Raw genomic sequence first — 20,913 nt, forward strand, 5'->3', positions numbered from 1 at the left:
GGTCTAAAAAAATTTTTTTTAACCTCTGTAATTATTTACATGAAAAGTCTTACAAAGACAAGAAATCATATTTAGGTAATACAGATAACAAATTTATATTATTATAAAAAAGTTACATGGAATCAGTGAAGTCCCTCTTAAAATTTAAGACATGTGGGTCTCTCTATTAGGTGTAGTACCAATGGAGGAAACTATAAGTAACATGCATCAGATGCTCTCTGGATTTAAATTACTCACCAGTTTTAAAATGTGCACCTTTGGCAGATTCATTCACTCCGTCTGGTCTACAGTACCTCAGGGTACTGTTTTGTGGTACTAAATGGCATCCAAAGGAAGTGAATACATTTTAATGCCCCTCCCAATATAATTGCATGTGTGTGCGCGCGCGTGTGATTTAGATCAGAAGTAGGAGAAAAGTTTTACTCAAAGCTTTGTAACGCTTAATTTCATTAGACTTCTTTGCTTCTGAAGCACCTCTGGCTGGGTTTCAACTGCCTACCCTTCAATTAATAGTTGAGCGTTTAAACATTTGTGCCACCCAGGGACTCCTAAACATAGCCTGTTGTTGTTATTGTTAGGTGCTGTCGAGTCATTTTCCACTCATAGCAACCCTATGTACAACAGAATGAAACACTGCCTGGTCCTGTGTCATCCTCACAATTGTTGTTATGTTTGAGTCCATTATTTCAGCCATTGTGTCAGTCCATCTTATTGAAGGTCTTTCTCTTTTTCACTGACCCTCTATTTTACCAAGCATGATGTCCTTCTCCAGGGACTGGTCCCTCCCGATAACACGTCCAAAGTATGTGAGACAAAGTCTCACCATCCTCACTTCTAAGGAGCATTCTGTCTGTACTTCTTCCAAGACAAATTTGGTCATTCTTCTGGCAGTCCATCATATATTCATAGCCTAGGAGCATATTAATAAACAAATTTTGTAAGGAAGTTTCAGCTCTATTTTGCGAGTTTTAAAAGACCATTTTTAAGATTTTATTGTGTGTTAATATCATAACTAATCTGTTTTAAGTTGTACTGTCCGTGAGTTAACTCCGTTTATATATAGTTTCCATATATTTATGGATGTACCTTTCAATCATGGGTGTGAAACTTTTCTCTGAATTTCACCAGCCAGTCTGGCATGCATTAAAGAACATTGAAAAAGTTAAAACTTCACAACTGATCCAAAAGAGCTCAAAGGGAGCCGAAAGTTACTCTATTTTTGTGGATAAGGCTATATTTTGGGTATAGACAGGAAAAGAAATAGCTCCTTTCTGATCGTTGGACTAATCCTAGAGTAGGGGGTTGAAGACTACTTACCTCTTTCTTTTTCACCTCTTTCCTTGACACTCTTAACCCCAGGTTAGGTGACCACTACTCACTAGATACTAAATACCCAATGCTTTATTATCTTTAATGAGGCATTGGTGGTTCAGTGATGGAATTCTCTCCTCCCATCTAGGAGAGCTGAGTTCAATTCCTTGCCAATGTACCTCATGCACAGCCACAGTCAGTGGAGTCATATTCGTTGCTAGGTTTCAGCAAAGCTTTCAGACTAAGGCAGACTAGGAAGAAAGGCCTGGCTATCTACTTCCAAAAATCAGCCAGTGAAAACCCTATAGATCACAATGGTCTGATCTGCAATTGATCATAGGGATGTCGCAGAACTGGCAGCATTTTATTCTGTTGTGCATGAGGTCACCATGAGTTGAGGGCTGATTTGACAGTGACTTTTTAACAACAACAACAGCAGCAATTATATTTAATCCTGATTAGGAGTGAGAATAGAGGAAATGTGGGCATTTTAAATCCCCAAAATAAATAAATAAATAAATTTCAGAATATTTTTCTTCTACAAACCTTTGATTAAAGCTGCTTCTGGAAACCAAACTGGCTAGTTTGAGTATCAAATTTTATTTCTCCTTCTTATTCTCTGATGAGGACACTAAGGCACCAAAAGTCAGGCCGTCAGTAAGAGAAAGAAGTAAAAGGTCCTAGATAATCTGTAGATGGGTTCTGATTAACTGAAATCCCACTTTCTTATTTTTTGTTTGGTTTACTCCTCAGCATTTGGTGTTATCTTGAGATAATTATTTCAAAAGGCCATTAAAGTATGGTCACAGCAAAGGGATTGCAGAATGCTTAAGAGAAGGCAACAGTGTTATCCCCTTTTTGCCCTTAGCATAAAAACACATTCAGTGGTGCTCATTAGATACCATTGTTAATTTATTAATTAAAAAACATTTATCAAATGCATACTATGTGCCTGAAACTGTTCTATGCAATGGGAATACTGTAGTATTCAAGATTAAGTTCTGCTCTCATGGAGCTTACATTCTAGAAAGGGGAGGAGGAATACAATAAACAAGCAAGTAAATAAGATGGTATCATATTTGTGATAAATGCTACAAATAAAATAAAACAGGATGATGTAATAGTGACTCTGGAGTGGGCAACATTAGGTAGGATAGATAGGGAAGACTCTTTGAAAAACTAATATTTGAATTGAGAAAGAAAGGCTGAGAAGAACCTGTATGTACAAAAATTCAAGGAAAGTACTTTCCAAACAGAAAGAAGAGCAAGTACAAAAACTGTAAAGGAAAAACAGTCTTGATATGTTCAAAGAAAAGAAAGAACTTCAACAGTTGCTGAAATGTTGATGAGGTAGGCACATCAAATTGGGCTTTGTAGGATATGGTAAGGTATTTGGATTTTTTTATCAGTTCAGTGGAAAGTCACACTGGAGGACTTCCTCCATGGGAATGAATCTGACTGCTGTGAAGGTAATGAATTGGAGGGAGCCAAGACTGGAAGCAGGAAGAAGCATTCAAAATCTTCTGTCAGAATCTGATAGAAGTCCAAGACAGAGATAATTATGTCTTGAACTAGGGTAATGGCAATTAAGATAGAGAAAAATGGACCTCAAGATCTATTTTAGACCTTAGAGGGCAGTCAGTTTATGTTAATAAGGGAGGAACAACTCAGAAAGCGTGGGTGAGAGTGGTTGCACAACTCAAAGAAGTGTAATCAATGTCACTAAATTATACATGTAGAAACTGTTGAATTGGTGTATATCTTGCTGTGTATATTCTCAACAACAACAACAACAAAATAAATAAAATTTAGGGAAAAAGATCTATTTTAGAAGTAAAACAAACAAGACATGCTGAAAGACTGAACATGAGGCATGAGGAAAAGAGAGGAACAAACACTGACTCTAAGGATTTTGGTTTGACCAACTAGGTGGGGATGGAATAGTGGAAGATGAGCAGGTTTGGGAATGGAGAAATCAAAATTTCTGGTTTTGATATATTCAGTGGAGGTACTGAGTAGGCAGGTGGATATATGATTCTGGATCTCAGGGGATAAGTATGGACTGGAGATATAAATTTGGAAGTCATCAAGATGTGGGTGCTATTTAAAGTTATGTTACTGCACTTTTGGCAAGAGTATAGATATAGAGGAAAAGGGAACTTAGTACCAATCCCTCAAGTGTTCCAACATTTACAGGTCAGACAGAAAAGGAGAAGCTGGGCTGGCAAAAGGAAGGAGAACCTTAGCAGTCATGTCATGGAAGCCAAGGGAGGAAAAAAATATTTCCAGAATTAAAGAATGGTTCCAGTCTGGCTGGGGCAGAGCCAACATGACACTACAGACAGAAGCACCACACCACCTCTCCACAGCAAAGATCTGAAACCTAGATAAAACAGAGACAAACATCAATCCTGGAACCCTAAGTCAAATGAAGAGATAATGAACTCAACCAAGCACCGAATGGAATAAGAAACTGACAGAGAACAGAGAGTGAGAAGAGTTAGGAGTGGAGGTCCCCTATCTGCTAAGCAGCACGGATATGCCATCTTGGACTCCTGTTGGAGATCAACGGACAGGGAGTACAGGAAAGCAGCTTCACGGAACTCCCAGCAGGAGACAGAGCAGCTGGTAACCAGTGATACATGCTTTCCCACCTCCCACCCTCCCCGCCTTCCCCCTGCTTGGTCTCTCTCTGCCGCTTCCCAGTGGGTTGAGGTCTCTCGGCTGGGAGAGGCCAGCTCCATTCCCCTTGGATTTGCCTCACCCACACCAGCTGGCTCCTAAAGTTGCCATTTCTTTGTTGCTGGTGTTGCTTTTTTAGGCTTCTTTTTATTTCTTCCCTACCTCTCATCTCCTTCTCCTTTCTTTTGAACACCTGGCTCCATGTGCCATCTTTGCTTCTTCTGGACAGACTGTGAAGCACCATTCGACTGGGGAACTGCTTCCTTGGTCTGCGTTCCACATTGGTAGGATCCCTGAGGCCTTTTTGATTGTTTGTTTTCTCTTTTTTCCTTTTTGTTTTTCTTCATTTCTTGGTTTTTCATCTCTCTCTACTTACCTTCTTTTCCTGTCTCCTGAATACCTGGTGCTGTGTGCCATCTCCACCCCTTCTAGCTAAGCTGTAGTGCTTGGCTTAGGAGCCACTTCCCCTGTCTGTGCAGCTGCACAGGTGGGATCCCTGGGGGCATTTCTTTTCTTTTTATTATTTATTTATTTACCTTCTTTTTCTTTTTTTCTTTCTTCATTTCTCAGCTTCTCATGCCTCTCTACTTACCTTTTTTTCCTGTCTCCTGAATACCTGGTGCTGTGTGCCATCTCTGCCCCTTCTAGCCAGGCTGTACTGTGTGGCTTGGGAGCCACTACCCCTGTCTGTGCAGCCACACCAGTGGGATCCCTGGGGCACTTTCTTTTTTTCTTTATTGTTTTTATTTTATTTTTTCTCTTTTTCTCTTTGTTTTTCTTCATTTCTCAGTTTCTCTCTACCTTCCATCTTTTCCTGTCTCCTGAATATCTGGCTCTGTGTGCCATCTCCACCCCTTCTAGGCAGGAGCCTGGGGGCTCCTTCCCTGGTCACAAGTGGGATCCATGGGGGCATTTGTAATTTTTTTTATATTTATTTATTTTCTCTTTTTCTTTTTCTTCATTTCTCAGCTCCTTGTCTCTCCACTCCAATGGCATGCTTTCTCAGCACTTTTTTTTTTGCTCCTATTTCTCCTCTTACTCTTCTTTCTCATATGCAACTTACCTCAACACATCACAACTCCCCCCTCCCTCCTGCATATCTGCACTGTGTGCTGAACATTGCACCCCCGAGCAGCCCAGGCACTGCCTACCAGAACCTGCCCTGCATGGACCCCTGGCCCACCTTGTTGGCTCCAGTACATGCCACAAACAACCTATCCCAGACCATTCCCTTCAGCTGGACCTGCCCTGTTGCACCATAGCTGAGCAACTTGCCCTGCCCATTGGATATAAAGGTGAAAAGTATCATGGCCACAGACAAGCAAACAACAAAGAATGCACAACTCACCTTCTCAGACATACCAAATGAAACAAAAAAGCAGGACAAAACAAACAAATCTACAATCAATAAACAAAAAGAATAACTACTGAATGTCCTGAAGACAGCAGATAATATCAAAACATATAAGAAAATCTAGTAGGCGTCCTAAATAAAACACCAAATGACTTTCAAGTAGAAGGCCCTGGAACTATCTGATAAAAAAAAAAAATTTAATAGGGAATTCAAATCTCTAATATTCAGACCTATCCAAGAGTTGAAGCAAAAAGTAGACAAAAATGAGGAAAAAACAGACAAATTCATGGTAAAAGCAGATAAATTCATGGAAAATAAAGACAAAACACTGGAAGAATTCAGGAAAATTATACAAGGACAAAATGTCAAAATAAATTTACAATTAGAAATCATCCAAAAACAACAATTTGAAATCCAAAAGATAAACAACAAGATTTCAGAAATGGACAGTGTCATAGAAGGTCTGAGGAGCAGGTTTGAAACAATGGAAGATAGGATCAGCAAAACTGAAGACAAACACTTGGATACCACTTTGAGGAAAAATCAGAAAAAAGAATAAAGAAAAATGAAAAAACCTTGAGAATTATATGGAATACAATCAAAAGCAAAAATCCGCAAATGATTGGAGTTTCAGAACAGGGGAAGAAAATGGAAAACACAGAGAGGATCACTGAAAATTTGCTGACAGAAAATTTCCCTAATATCATGAAAGACGAAAAGCTGACCATCCAAGAAGCTCAACGAATCCCATATAGGATAAACCCCAAAAGAAAATCCCCAAGCCATATAATAATCACGCTTGCTAAAACCAAACATAAAAAAAGAATCCTGAGAACAGCTTAAGAAAAAAAATCACACGCAGAGGGGAAACAATAAGACTAAGCTCTGATTACTTGGCAGAAATCATGCAGGCAAAAAGGCGATAGGATGAATATATAAAACTTTGAAAGAAAAAAATTGCCAACCAGGAATAATATATCCTTCAAAACTCTTGTTCAAATATGATGGTGAAATTAGGATATTTCCAGATAAACAGAAATTAAGGGAATATGTAAACGCCAAGTCGAATTTGTAAGAATTATTAAAGGGAGTCCTTTGAATTGAGAACAAACAACATCACACAACAGCCTAAATCTATGATGCAAGATTACACCAGCCAGATATCAACCTATGAAATGAACTCTCAAGGACTATTCAAAACCAAAAGATTTACAACAGGGAACCAGAGAGGTTAATCTGTAAATGACAAGAAAGTCAGAATAATTAAAGAGGGGATAAACGGTGTAGGTATAAAACTTTCAAATGGAGAGGAAGGCAAGGTGATAAGCAAGTATTAATAGACTGGTTAAAACCTGGGAAGATAAGGGTAAATTTCAAGGTAACCACAAAGAAAGTTAACAAACCTACTCATCAAAATAAAGAAGAAAAGCATAAAGTCTTAGTAAAAATGAAATCTACAAAAACAATAGAAATGAAAAAAAATCCACAAACAAAAGGAATTCAGTACAGGAGAGTAAGTGGAATAAAGAAAATGGAGGCATCACAAAAAAAAAAAAAGCACTACAAAATGACAGCCAAAAAATCACTCCTATCAATAATTATAGTGAACGTACATGGCCTAAATGCACCCATAAAGACACAGAGAGTGACAGAATGGATTAAAAAAAAAAAAAGACCCATCAATATGCTGTCTACAAGAGACACACCTCAGAAACAAAGACATAAATTTATTAAAAATCCAAGGATGGAAAAAATATGTCAAGCAAACGGCTATCAAAAAAAGCAGGAGTGGCAATACTAATCTCAGATAAAATAGATTTTAAAACAAAATCCACCATAAAAGACAAAGAAAGCCACTATATAATGATTAAAGGGACCATCCATCATGAAGACATAACCATAATAAATATCTACACACCCAATGACAGGGTTCCAAAATACATAAAACAAACTCTAACAGCAATGAAAAGAGAAACTGAGAGTTCCACAGTAATGGTAGGAGACTTCAACACACCATTCTCAGTAAAGTCAGAACATCTAAAAAGAAACTCAACAAAGATACAGAAGATCTAAAGGGCACAATCTGCCAACTTGACCTCGTAGACATGTATAGAACACTTCACCCAACAGCCGCAAAGTACACATTCTTTTCCAATGCAGATGGAATGTTCTCCAGAATAGACGACTTCTTAGGCCAGAAAACAGCCTTCAACAAAATTCAAAACACTGAGATTATAAAAAGTATCTTTTCTGACCACAATGCCATCAAAGTAAAAATTAACAACAGGAAGAGCAAGGAAAAAAAAATCATTTACATGGAAACTGAATAACACTCTGCTCAAAAGCTACTGGGTAAGAGAAGAAATGGAAGATGGAATTAAAAAACTCCTACAATCAAATGAGAATGAAAACACATCAAGCCAAAATCTTTGGGACACAGCGAAGGCAGTGCTCAACGGTCAATTTATAGCAATAGATGCACACATTAAAAAAAAGGGACAAAATCAAACATTAGCTACAAAACTCGAATAGAAAGAAAACGGTAAACGAAGCCCACAGCCACCAGAAAAAAATGCAATAATAAAGATCAGAGCAGAGATAAATGAAATACACAATAGAAAGAATCAACAAAATCAAAAGTTGTTTCTTTGAAAGGATCAATAAAATTGACAAACCACAGGCCAAATTGACAAAAGAAAAGCAGGAGAGGACTCAAATACCCCAAATAAGAAATGAAATGGGGAACCTGACAACAGACCCAATTGAAATAAAAGGATCATAACAGAGTATTATGAAGAATTGTACTCCAACAAATTTGAAAACCTAGAGGAAATGGTCAAATTTCTAGAAACACAATACCTACCCAAACAAACACAAAATGATGTTGAAAATCTGAACAGCCCATAACAAGAGGTTGAAAAGGTAATACGAAAACATTCAAAAAAAAAAAAAGCCCTGGCCCAGTTGGCTTCACTAGCGAATTCTACTAAACATTCAGAGAAAAGCTTGCATCATTACTACTCAACAAGATTCTAGTCAACAGAATTCAGCATCGTATACAAAAAATAATACGCCATGACCAAGTTGGCTTTATACCTGGTATGCAAGGACGGTTCAATATTAGAAAATCAACCAGTGTAATCCACCACATAAATAAAAGGAAAGAAAAGGATCACATGATCCTCTCAATCGATGCAGAAAAGGCATTCAACAAAGTCCAACGCCAATTCCTGATAAAAACTCTCAATAAAATAGGTATAGAAGGGAAATTACTCGACATAATAAAGGGCATCTATTTGGAAACTGGTGGAGTAGCGGTTAAGTGCTATGGCTGCTAACCAAAAGGTTAGCAGTTCAAATCCACCAGGCGCTCCTTGGAAACTCTATGGGGCAGTTCTACTCTGACCTATAAGGTCGCAATGAGTCGGAATCGACTCACCAGCAACTTTTTTTTTTTTTTTTGGCATACAAAGCCAACAGCCAACATCACTTTTAATGGAGACAGGGTGAAAACATTCCCCCTCAGAATAGAAATAAGACAAGGATGCCCTTTACCACCACTCCTATTGAACATTGTGTTGGAAGTTCTAGCTAGAACAATAAGGCAAGAAAAAGAAATAAAGGGCATCCAAATTGGTAAGAAAGAAGTAAAACTATCCCTATTTTTGGATGATATGATAGTGTATATAGAAAACCCAAAAGACTCCATGAGGAAATTACTGGAACTAATAGAAAGATTCAGCAGAGTAGTAGGATGCAAGATAAACATAGAAAAATCAGTTGGATTCCTATAAACCAATAAAGAGAACGACGAAAAGGAAATCAGGAAAACAATACCGTTTATAATAGCCCCTGAAAAAAGAAAATACTTAGGAATAAATCTACCCAGGGATGTAAAAGACCTATACAAAGAAAACTACAAAACGCTACTGCAAGGAACCAAAAGAGATCTGCATAAATGGAAAAACATACCATGCTCATGGATAGATAGGCTCAGCATTGTGAAAATGACAATTTTACCCAAAGCAATTTACACATACAATGCAACCCCGATCCAAATACCGACAGCATTCTTTAATGAGATGGAAAAACTAATCGTTAACTTCATATGGGAAGGGAAGAGGCCCCAATAAATAAAACACTATTGAAGGAGAAGAATAAAGTAGGAGGACTCACACTACCTGACCTCAGAACCTACTATACAGCTATGGTAGTCAAAACAGCCTGGTACTGGTACACTGACAAGCACATTGACCAATTGAACGGAATTGAGAACCCAGATGCAAATCTATCACCCGATCTTCAACAAGGGCCCAAAGTCCATCACATGTGGGAAAAGACAGTCTTTTTAATAAATGGTGCTAACAAAACTGGATGTCCATCTGTAAAAAATGAAACGGGACCCATATCTCACACCATACACAAAACCTAACTGAAAATGGATCAAAGGCCTAAACACAAAACCAAAAACTATAAACATCATAGGGGAAAAAATACGATCAACGCTAGAGGCCTTAATACACAGCATTAGCAGGACACAAACCATAACTAACAGCACACAAACTGCAGAAGATAAGCTAGATAACTGGGATATTCTAAAAATTGAACACTTAAACTCATCAAAGGACTTCACCAAAAGATTTAAAAGAGAACCTACAGACTGGGAAGAAAAATTTTGGCTATGACAAATCCCACAAAGGTCTAATCTCCAAAATCTACAGGTAAATTCATCTTCTCCACAACAAAAAGACAAATAACCCATTTAAAAAATGGGCAAAGGAAATGAACAGACATTTCATCAAAGAATACATTCAAGCTGCTAACAGACACATGAGGAAATGCTGGCGATCACTAACCATTAGAGAAATGCAAATCAAAACCACAATGAGATACCATCTCATCCCAACATTACTGGCATGAATCTAAAAAACAGAGAAAAACATGTTGGAGAGGCTGCGGGGAGACTGGAACTCTCATGCACTGTTGGTGGGAATACAAAATGGTACAACCATTTTGGAAAACGATATGGCCCTTCCTTAGAAAGCTAGAAATAGAACTACCATATGATCCAGCAATGCCACTCCTAGAAATATATCCTAGAGAAATAAGAGCTGTCATACCAATAGATGTATGCACACCTATGTTCATTGCAGCATTGTTTACAATAGCAAAAAGATGGAAACAACCTAGATGTCCATCAACAGAAGAATGGATAAACAAACTATGATACATACACACAATGGAATTCTATGCAATGATGAACAAAGATGAATCTGGGAAGCATCTCACGATATGGATGAATGTGGAGAGCTTTATGCTTAGTGAAATAAGTCGATCACAGAAGACAAATATTGTGTGAGACGACTACTATAAAAACTCATGAGATGGTTTACACACAAAAAGAAACAACCTTCGATGGTTACAAGTGAGCGGGGGTGTGGATGGAAAAACACTAAATAGACAATAGATAAGTGGTAATTTTGGTGAAGGATAAGACATTACACAATACTGGGGAAGGCAGCACAACTGGTACAAGGCAAGGTCATGGAAGCTCCATAGATACATCCAAGCCCCCGAGGGACCGAATTACTGGGCTGGGGGCTGTAGAGACCATGGAGTCAGGGACCATCTAGTTCAATTGGTGTAACATACTTTATAAAGAAAGTGTTCTGTATTTGACTTTGGTGAGTAGCGTTTGGGGTTTTAAAAGCCTGTGAGGGGCCGTCTAAGATACTCCACTGGTCTCACCCCTTTGGGAGCAAGGGAGCATGAAGAAAACTAAAAACACAAGGGAAAGATTAGTCCGAAGGACTAATAAAACATAGCTACCATGGCCTCCACCAGACTGAGTCTGTTGCCGGCACTTCTACGCCTTTAATAAGGCTCTTGCCTCTCACTGGTCAAGAATGAACAGGTAAGACACGGAGGATTTTCCATAGGAGCAAAGTTTTACTGAAGAGGCTTGCAAGTGGAGACAAGGAGGGCCTAGGCAATACTTACCCCTGTCTCACACAACAAAGGATTTGCGTGTGTTCTTAGAGGTTTTTGGGCGGGAAAAGATTTATGTTTATTCATAAGTATAGGCAGAGTTTTCCAGGAGGTGGCCCGTCTTGGTGGAGATATGTTAACTACAGTGCCCGCGCAGCAGCTTTCTAAGATGGCTCCTGTTCCGGAGGCTGCTGGGATTTATAGCAGGCCTTATTATGGGGTGTCACGCCTGTGCAGTCTGTCGCTCCCTGAGTTCGATTCCCCAGCTGCGGCTGCAGCCCCTCACGGCCCCTGGTGGAAGGTCACATGGCAGTCACAGGTGGATGTTCTGCACAGGTCCCTGGGGCTGGTTTCATCGGGCTGCTTCTGAAAGACAACTTTAAGGAAGTTTCCGGGTTGTTTTCTGATACCCTGCCCCATTGTTCTGGTGAATGGCTTTGTTTCTGCGCCCTGGCCCTTTTCCTGTTACTTTGTTACTTTAATTTGTTTATGTGAATTGCATATTTGGGGGCCCCTCTGTTCCCTGTCCTAAGTCCAGTACACCTAGATGGTGCCCGGCTACCACCACCGACTGCTCTGATAGGGGCCACAACAGAAGGTCCCTGATAGAGCTGGAGAAAAATGTAGAACAGAATTCTAACTTATAAAAAAAGACCAGACTTGCTGACCTGACAGAAACTGCAGAAGCCCTGAGAGTATGGTCCCCAGACACACTTTTAGCTCAGTAATGAAGTCAGTGCTGATGTTCACCCCTCATCCAAAGATTAGACAGGGCCATAAAACAAAGCGAGACTAATCAGGCACACCAGCCCAGGGACAAGGACTAGAGGGCAGGAGGGGACAGGAAAGCTGGTAATATGGAGCCCAAGTTTGAGAAAGGAGAGTGTTGACATGTTGTTGGAGTTGGTAACCAATCTCATAAAATACTATGTGTATTGTTTAATGAGAAGCTAGTTTGTTCTGTAAACCTTCATCTAAAGTACAGTAAAAAAGAATTAAAGAATAGCCCATTGTATTAAATGCTTCTGAGAGATCAAGTCAGATGAGAGCACAGAAATAGCAACTGGGTTTGTCAAAATGGAAGGGGTGGTAACCTTGACAAGAGAAGTTTCAGCAGAATGGTGGGGACAGAAGCAAGTATGATGTGGCCTGAAAGGTGTGGGTTAAGAAGTGGTGACATTGAGTGTTGAAAACTTTTTTGAGATCTTTCGCAGTGATAGGAAGAAGAAAAAAAATGAGCCATATCTGGTGGAAAATGTGGAGTTCAGAGGGTATTTGTATAATGCACACCTGCGTGTTAATGGAAATGATCCAGCGCAGTGGAAGAAAGTGATACTATATAGCGTGGGAATAATTGCACTAGTAAAGTCCTTGGGGAGGCAAGAAGAGGAGAGATCTTGAGCGTATTTGGATGCATTGTTCTTTGATAGAAGCAGAGACACTTTATCCATGGCAGAGTATATAAACACAGATACAGGTAAGTAGGTAGATTTGGTGGTGGGGTGAAATATCTGTCTTCTGATTGTTTCTATTTTCTTAGTGAGGTAAGAAGTGAGAATAAAGAACATGGAGAAGAAGTTGGAGGTTTAGGGAGAGAGGAGGTGATGCAATAGTTGCCTCAGAGAGCAGGAGAATGAATTAATTATGGAATTGTAGGATAGCCGGACAGTGCTGTTGGGCCCTCTGGAGATGTTTTAGCATAGATTTTAAAACCTGAAGTTTGTCTGAAAATCTCAGTTCCAGCCTTCCGTGGTGCAGTGTACTCCTGGCTGCAGATATTTCTTCCCTAGAAAAAGCCTTTATTCTCTAACGACTGGAAAAAACTCCAAAGGCATTTTGGAGGAGAATGAATAGGGCAACTACCTTGCTTAGTTTGGCAAATACATGTGACACCTACTCAGCCTGTTCCAGATGGATCAGATGAACCGGAAGGTCCCAGGTGTGTCTTCCTGCACACAAACTGGTCTTTGGAATATCGTCAGCAAGTTACAGAGGCTTCTCTTGACTTCTTTACTTTTCCCAACCCCTAGACTATGCTTTGACCTTTAGTCATGAACTGAGATGGGGATCTGCTGATTTTCCCACACATTTGTGGTAATGGACCCCTCCACCTGGCTTGTTTCCTGTCCTTTGAAACTGTCAGCTGAACCATGACTTAATGCTACATGGGATACCTCTGCACCACACCCTCACAGGGTCAACTTCACTATGGATGCTGAACAATGGAATCCATGACTCTGCCTACGTAATACTGAATAGGATGTTTCGAGGTTTTCTGAAGTAAGATATGGAAGAGGTATTCCTTTGGTGGAGAAGGTGAAAGCCACATTGAATGTGTTTCTGGAGAACATGGGGAGGCCTGGCTTTGAATCCAACAACAGTAATTTCAAGGTAGGGTGAACAGGACAGTCCCAGTTTCTGCCTGTTGTTCCAGTATAAATAGTAATACCTTACACCCCCGCTCCCCAGGGTCACTCTCATAAGTGTTCATTCTACTTCAAGGGTCTGATACAGTCAGTGACTCGGGAGGAACATGTTTTTACTAACTAGCTGTTTGTTCTCTCTGAACCCTCATGTATTCACAAGAGTGAAGCGCAACACTACTATCACCACTGCAATCACTATCATCCCCGGGGCCTGATTAAAAAACAAAAGAACAACAACAACAAAAAATACCCCACCTTGTCAGTCTCCCTTTGGTTCTGTCTTTTACGCTATAATTTTCAATTCTTATGTTCTTCCTGAGACACTTTTCTACATTTACCTAGTTGTATCAGGGCCAGGTCTGGACTAATGAGTTTAACTTAGGCCAATGCTGGACAAATGGGAGGTATACAACAGTCTATCTACATACTGAGATCTTTATTGCTTCCTAGATCCTTCTCTCCAGCACATTCACACTGCTGCACCTAAAGATGGTCTCCAAATCCAAATTTTAGGTAGGCCTCTTTTCATCATATCTGATATACTACATTCTCTTGCCCACTATTCTAGAAAGAGGCCTAGATCGATGGAGTTAGGGACATCATGGAAGGAAATGTGTAGCCCCTTTAAGACTTGAGGCATGGAATGGTCAAGAGCCCTTGATTCTGGCCATTGTGACATCACGGAGCAAAGACCAGAAGGACTGGCTATAGACACAAGTGAAGGTCTCTGGCCAAGCTTCTCATTGAATTCAAACTTTTTCAAGAGTCATGGTTTTCTTTTTTTGTTTTGTTGTGGTTTTTTGTTTTATTTTAAAGAAGATTGCAAAAAAAAAGCAAAAAAGGAAAGCCGAAAGAGAAAAGAAAGCTATCTAGACAACGGAAGAGAAACGTTGGGTCTGTCTCATTCTTCCCGTTTGTATCAGTTTGTCTTTCTAGATATTTAACCTCTGTATCATCCCTGATATTGTTGCCAACCCCCACTTCATCCAAGATCTCACCGTAGAAAGTGGTTGTGGTGATGAGCTGAAGCTTAGGGGTGGATGATGTCCTTTATTTCACATACTACTGTCTTATTTTTTTAATCAGAGAGAATAATGCCTTATTTTATAAGCTGTATCACAATTTTCCCATGTCAAAATAACTATCATCTGGTCTGGATCTACTACTATGTGCCTCATGTCTGTATTGAATTGCCAATGTCTTGCTTCAGTGCCCATATTACCATAGTTTAGTCTTTGCTTATGCACTTACTCAAAGTTCAGTCTTTCAGTACCAAGTTTTTACCAATTGATTTAAATGCATTAGCTGCCCTCCAATACTCTCTGCAGTATGGTGGGCTGTTAGATGCTGCAGCAATCTTTATTCAAGCTACATATTCTATGTTCGAGTTATTCTTGCGAACTGTTTTCTCTGAGGATATGTTTTTCACACTAAGACAATGGGACCAAACCAAACCTTTTGCCATCGAGTGGATTCCGACTCAGTGATGCATAGGACAGAGAAGAACTGCCCCACAGGGTTTCCAAGGCTGTAAATCTTTACAGAAGCCACTGCCACATCTTTCTCCTATAGAGCTGCTGGTGGTTTTAAACCACTGACCTTTCGGTTAGTAGTTGAGCCCTTAACCACTGAGACACCAGGCTCCTTCGACAGTGGAAAGGGGGATTTAAATTTAATTCTTTTGGACAGAAAGGTCACTTGCTGCTTAGAGTAGAGGCTGAAATAGATCCTTCATTTGCATTTCCACTTCGGTAAACCATTCTCCATCTTGAATGGCTCCATCGATCGATTGATAGATAAGGTAGTTATATAGAGATATAGAAGTATAGAGAGATTCTCTAAGTTATCACCGTAATTCCTAAACTATTGCCTTTTAGCAAATTACCTTGGTTTGTCATATTTTTTAAGATCACTCCTGATGATATCTTGATATTTAGTATGAAGAATCAATGTGATCTGTTGTATTTCAAATTTCCTTAGAATTGTGGCTAACCCCTTCCTCTCTCCCTTAAAAAAACAACAAATTACCTATTTACAGAATCCCAGGAGATCATCCATTCAGAGAGTCCTTCCTAGAAGACCTGAATCTCCACCATCACAGTTCTCTGGAAGAGATTACGAGTAAGCTATCTATTGAAAGTGAAGTTAAAGCTTATAAATATTGAGAAAGAGAGAGAGCAGGATCTAACTTAGAAGGAATTTTGCTAGACGGTTTTATGTATTTACAGTTTTAATTTATGTATTTATGGGGTTGCAGGGTGGAAGGGGCATATTGGGGGTTTGGGTAGGGTGGAAGGGGCATAGTCAGGGAGAACAATGTTTGTAATCATGAATATCTATAAAATTATGTTTATGCCTGAGTAGAAAATAACATATTTCCTGAGAAATAGTATTGACTAAAATTAATCTGTAAGATTTTTTAAATGTACTTCTTTCATTTCTTTTTTCTAAGTATCAGTAATTTCTCAGACATTCTGAGACAAAATAGGAAATACTACCCCCCCCAAAAAAAAACTAGTTTTAGTGAGAAATAGAATAAAAGGAGAATGGTTTATTTCTTTCAGTAAAATAATATGCCATTATTTTATCTATTACATCAATCTTATGTGACTTCTGAATGACTTCGTTTATTTGCTTCCTACGGAATATAGTCATAACAATCTCTTCTAACACTTAACGCTGTGTTTGATTTTTTCAGTACTCTCAAGTTTTTCCTGTTTTTTTTTCTCTTCATTTAAAATAGCTTTATACTACATGAGCCCAAACAGAACAATCCTTATATCCATCCATCCTATAATTGGAATGGCTCTTCAGGAAGAGTTCAGCCTGAAGCGAATTATGGGAACAAGTATTCTTCAAACATGCACATGAACCCACTCTTCGTATGTATTATGCATTTCAATTTCTATATACAGTTATCATCACCAAAATTCCAGTAAAGATAACTGTATGAATGCTAAGCCTTCACTATAGTAAAATGATATGACAGAATCAGTCAAGATAAAGATATGGGAAGTTTGGCTTGTATGACTATCACTACGATTTCATTTTGTCAAAAGGGATTAGAAAATACGAAAGGTCAAAAATATAGTATAAACAAAACACAGTACTTAATATATATAAATATATTTTACATATAAGTATTTTATATAAATATATATACAGTTATAAAAAATATTTTTTTATTTTTATATATATGTTTATATAGAAAAATACATAAATGTGTATACATTTATATATTATATGTATATATGTATGACTGGTCTTACATTATTATAGTTATTAAATTTTCAGAATTTAACAAGGCAGCTGCTATTTTGTGTTTTAGCATACTTAATACATTAAATAGTACATTGTGCAGGCTAATGCTGAAGAGGTAATTGTTGATCGCTAGCTATAAGACATATTAACAATGAACATCAACTGGCAAACTGTTCTTTTTAAAGTGTTTAAAAAAGCAATCAGAGAAAAATGTGGTGAAACATTATCATCTGAAAGTAATCTTTAGAAATTTTCTTGACAAATGTAATGAATTATAGAAAAATGAAGCTAATTCACAAAAATGAATAGTTCATGTTTTTTGACATCTTGAATTTTGGTTTTTTGGTTTTTGGGGGGGTGGGGCATTTATGGTTCAGCTGACCACATGGCAAAATAGCCTTTAAAAACCCCACTATGAATTGATGAGTGATCTCAGAGAGGTAAATTAAGGAAATGAAAAAGTGGAGTTTTAAGGATGTTAATTGTGCAAGTGGAAGACAAAATGCAGGATGTGTGATTGGATAAAAACTGATATTGCTAATGTGGTTAGCAGACATTAACTAGGTGTACCATCCATGTGGACTAGTGATTCTGGAACACAGAACTGGGAAGAAAAACTTTTAAGGGGAAGGTTAATTCAGAAAAGGAAAGAAATAAAAGTGGGATAATGAGCTCATTATGAGTTCTGTGTACGCAGAAATCCAAGAAGAGAAAACCTAATGTTGAGAATACAGAGGGGAAACTGGTTGAGTTTTAATGAAGTGTGCTTCAAGGTAATCAGTTTTGACCTGTGTATTAATTTTCTATTGGTGTATAACAAATTACCACAGATTTAACAAATTAAAACAGCACACATTTATTATCTCACAGTTTCTGTGAGCCAGAGTCTGGGCGTGGCTTAAATGAGTCCTCTGCTCAGGTGTCAGGAAGGCTGTGTTCTCATCTGGTGTTTGGGGTTCTCTTCCAAGCTCATGTGGTTCTTGGCAGAATTCAGTTCTTTACAGCTGTAGAAATGAGTGCCCCCTCCCCTACTTTCCTTGCAGGCTGTCCGCTAGCTCCAAGAGGCCACTTGCATTTGCCATGTGGCTCTCGGACAAGACAGTCTCACAGTATTGCAGCTTACTTCTTCAAGGCCAGCAGAATCTCTAGCTCCATTCTTCTAGGATACAAACAAACAAAAACCCGCTACAATGAAGTCAATTCCAACTCATGGTGACCCCATGTGTTACAGAGTAAAACTCCATAGGTTTTTTTCTTTTTTTCTGTAATCTTTACAGAAACAGTCTGCTAGGCCTTTTTCTACAGAGCCGCTGGGTGAGTTCGAACCGCTAACCTTTAGGTTATAGCAGCCTATTGAAAACTGCTTGCAACACCCAGGGACCTCTGCTAGGACAGAATCTTATATAACGTAACCCAATCAAGGGAGTGATAATTCATATTCCTTGGACTTAGAAGCAAGTCACAGGTTATGCCCACACTCAAGGGCAGGAGATTATACAAGGTTGTGACTCATTGGGGTCACTCATTAGAGTGTGACTAGGTAAATAGCTCCTTCCCCTTTTAAAAGGGGCTAAAGTAGTACTGGAAGGCTAGGTGGAGGAGGCAAGGCAAGAAAAAGAGATTCATGTGAGGCAGATGTTGATAAGGGGAAGATAGTACACTACACAAGAAAGAGTGTGCCCAGAGCTCCTTAGAAAAGCGACCGTGGGAAAATTCCATCTCTGTTACTTCTGCCAACCTGAACTTTTCTTTTTCCCAAGAAGCCTCTTATTGGCACTGCTGTGTTTTAAAGGATACATGGAAACAAATCTCCGCATTGTGTTAAACCACATTATTAAAATTGTTCTCATTGACCATACTGATAATTTCCTAGTTGTCAAATCCAAAGGCCTATTTTTCAGACTTGACCTTTACTTGACCTCTTTGTAGGCATTTAACACTCACTGCTTCCTGAATTCTTCCCTTGCCTTCTAGGATAACACTCTTTTGTGTGCCTACCTCTCTGACTGTTCTTTACCAAAGTCCTTCTGAAACACCTCCAAATCAAGACAACTTAAATGCCGTTATTTTCCAGTTTCATATTGTTGGTCAATTTCAAAGCTAATTTCAACCCATAAAAGCCTCTCTGGATCTAGACCAGTGATTTTAATAGCCTATTTCTATCAGGTCGCATAAAGACAATATTTAAAAAATTGAACTTATTTTCTCTTCACCCCATCCTGCTCCTCTCCTGTATGTATTCTGTATCTCAGGGAATGGAACCATCTACCCAATCATCTAAGGCTGAACTATTTTATCTAAGGCTGAATCGATTACCTTCTCTCCCTAAATCTAATCATTCACAACTCATATGGAATTTTGACCTAAGTCTAGGGTGACTAACTCATTCCAGCTTTTTTTATTTTTATTTTTTTTTAGATGAAGGTTTACAGAACAGATTAGTTTCTCATTAAACAATTAATACACATAATGTTCTGTGATATTGGTTGCCAACCCCATGACATATCAACACTTTCCCCTCCTCTACCTTGGGTTTCCATTGCCAGCTTTCCTGTCCCTTTCTGCATTCTCGTCATTGCCCCTGGGCTGGTGTGCCTATTTAGTCTCTTTTTGTTTTATGGGCCTGTCTAATCTTTGGCTGAAGGGCAAACCTCAGGAGCAACTTCAGTACTGAGTTAAAGGGGTGTCCGGGGGTCATACCCTCTGGGTTTCTCCAGTTTCTGTCACACCAGTAAGCCTGGCCATTTTTGTGAGTTGGAATTTTGTTCTACATTTTTCTTCAGCTCTGTTGGGGACCCTCTATTGTGATCCCTGTCAGAGCAGTCTGTGATGGTAGCCGGGCACCATCTAGTTGTACTGGACTCAGTCTGGTGGGGGCCGTGGTAGATGAGGTCCATTAGTCCTTTGGACAAATCTTTCCCTTGTGTCTTCGGTTTTCTTCATTCTCCCTTGCTCCCCGACAGGGTGAGACTGGAGGAGTATCTTAAGTGGCCGCACACACGCTTTTAAGACCCCAGACGCTACTCACTGAAGTGGGATGTAGAACATTTTCTTTATAAACTGTGTCAGGCCAATTGAGCTAGATGTCCCCCAAGACCGTGGTCTCCAGCCCTCAGGCCAGTAATTCAGTCCCTCAGGGAGTTTGGTTATGGACCGTCCCTGACCTTGTCTTGGTCAAGTTGTGCTGACTCCAGCAGTGTTGTGTACTGTTACCCTTCACTGAAGTTACCACTTATCTATTGTCTATTTAGTGTTTTTCCTTCCCCACGCCTCCTCTCCCTAGTAACCATCAAAAATTGTTTCTTTCTGTGTGTAAACCTTTTCATGAGTTCTTATAATAGTGGTGTCATACACTATTTGTCCTTTTGTGACTGACTTATTTCACGCAGCATAATGCCCTCCAGATTCATCCATGTTGTGAGATGTTTCGCAGATTCATCGTTGCTCTTTATTGTTGCACAGTATTCCATTGTGTGTATGTACCATAGTTTGTTTATCCATTCATCTGTTGATAGGCACCTAGATTGTTTCCATCCTTCTGATACTGCGAATAATGCTGCAATGAATATGGGTGTGCATATGTCTATTTGTGTGACAACTCTTTTTTCTCTAGGACATATTCCTAGGAGTGGAATTGCTGGATCATACGGTATTTCTATTTCTAGCTTTTTAAGGAAGCACCATATCGTTTTCCAAAGTGTTTGTACCATTTTACATTCCCATCAGGAGTGCATAAGAGTTCTAAGCTCCCCACAGCCTCTCCAGTATTTGTTATTTTCAATTTTTTTTAATTCATGCTAGTAATGTTGGGGTGAGATGGTATCTCTTGTGGTTTTGATTTGCATTTCTCTAATGGCTAGTGCCCCCACATGTCTGTCAGTTTGTCGTACT

General features: G+C 39.1%; 1 long non-coding RNA gene across 1 annotated transcript in view; it reads left to right on the forward strand.

Moving 5' to 3' along the window:
* Window positions 1-15,854, forward strand: part of LOC111751381 (uncharacterized) — a 63,540-nt gene extending 47,686 nt beyond the window's left edge. The window contains exon 4 of the long non-coding RNA XR_002786442.2: window positions 15,800-15,854. This is a non-coding gene — a long non-coding RNA (uncharacterized LOC111751381). The remainder of the gene's footprint in view (window positions 1-15,799) is intronic.
* The last annotated feature ends 5,059 nt before the right edge of the window (window positions 15,855-20,913 follow it).

Source organism: Loxodonta africana, chromosome X (assembly GCF_030014295.1).
Source record: "Loxodonta africana isolate mLoxAfr1 chromosome X, mLoxAfr1.hap2, whole genome shotgun sequence".
In the NCBI taxonomy this organism is placed as follows: domain Eukaryota; kingdom Metazoa; phylum Chordata; class Mammalia; order Proboscidea; family Elephantidae; genus Loxodonta; species Loxodonta africana.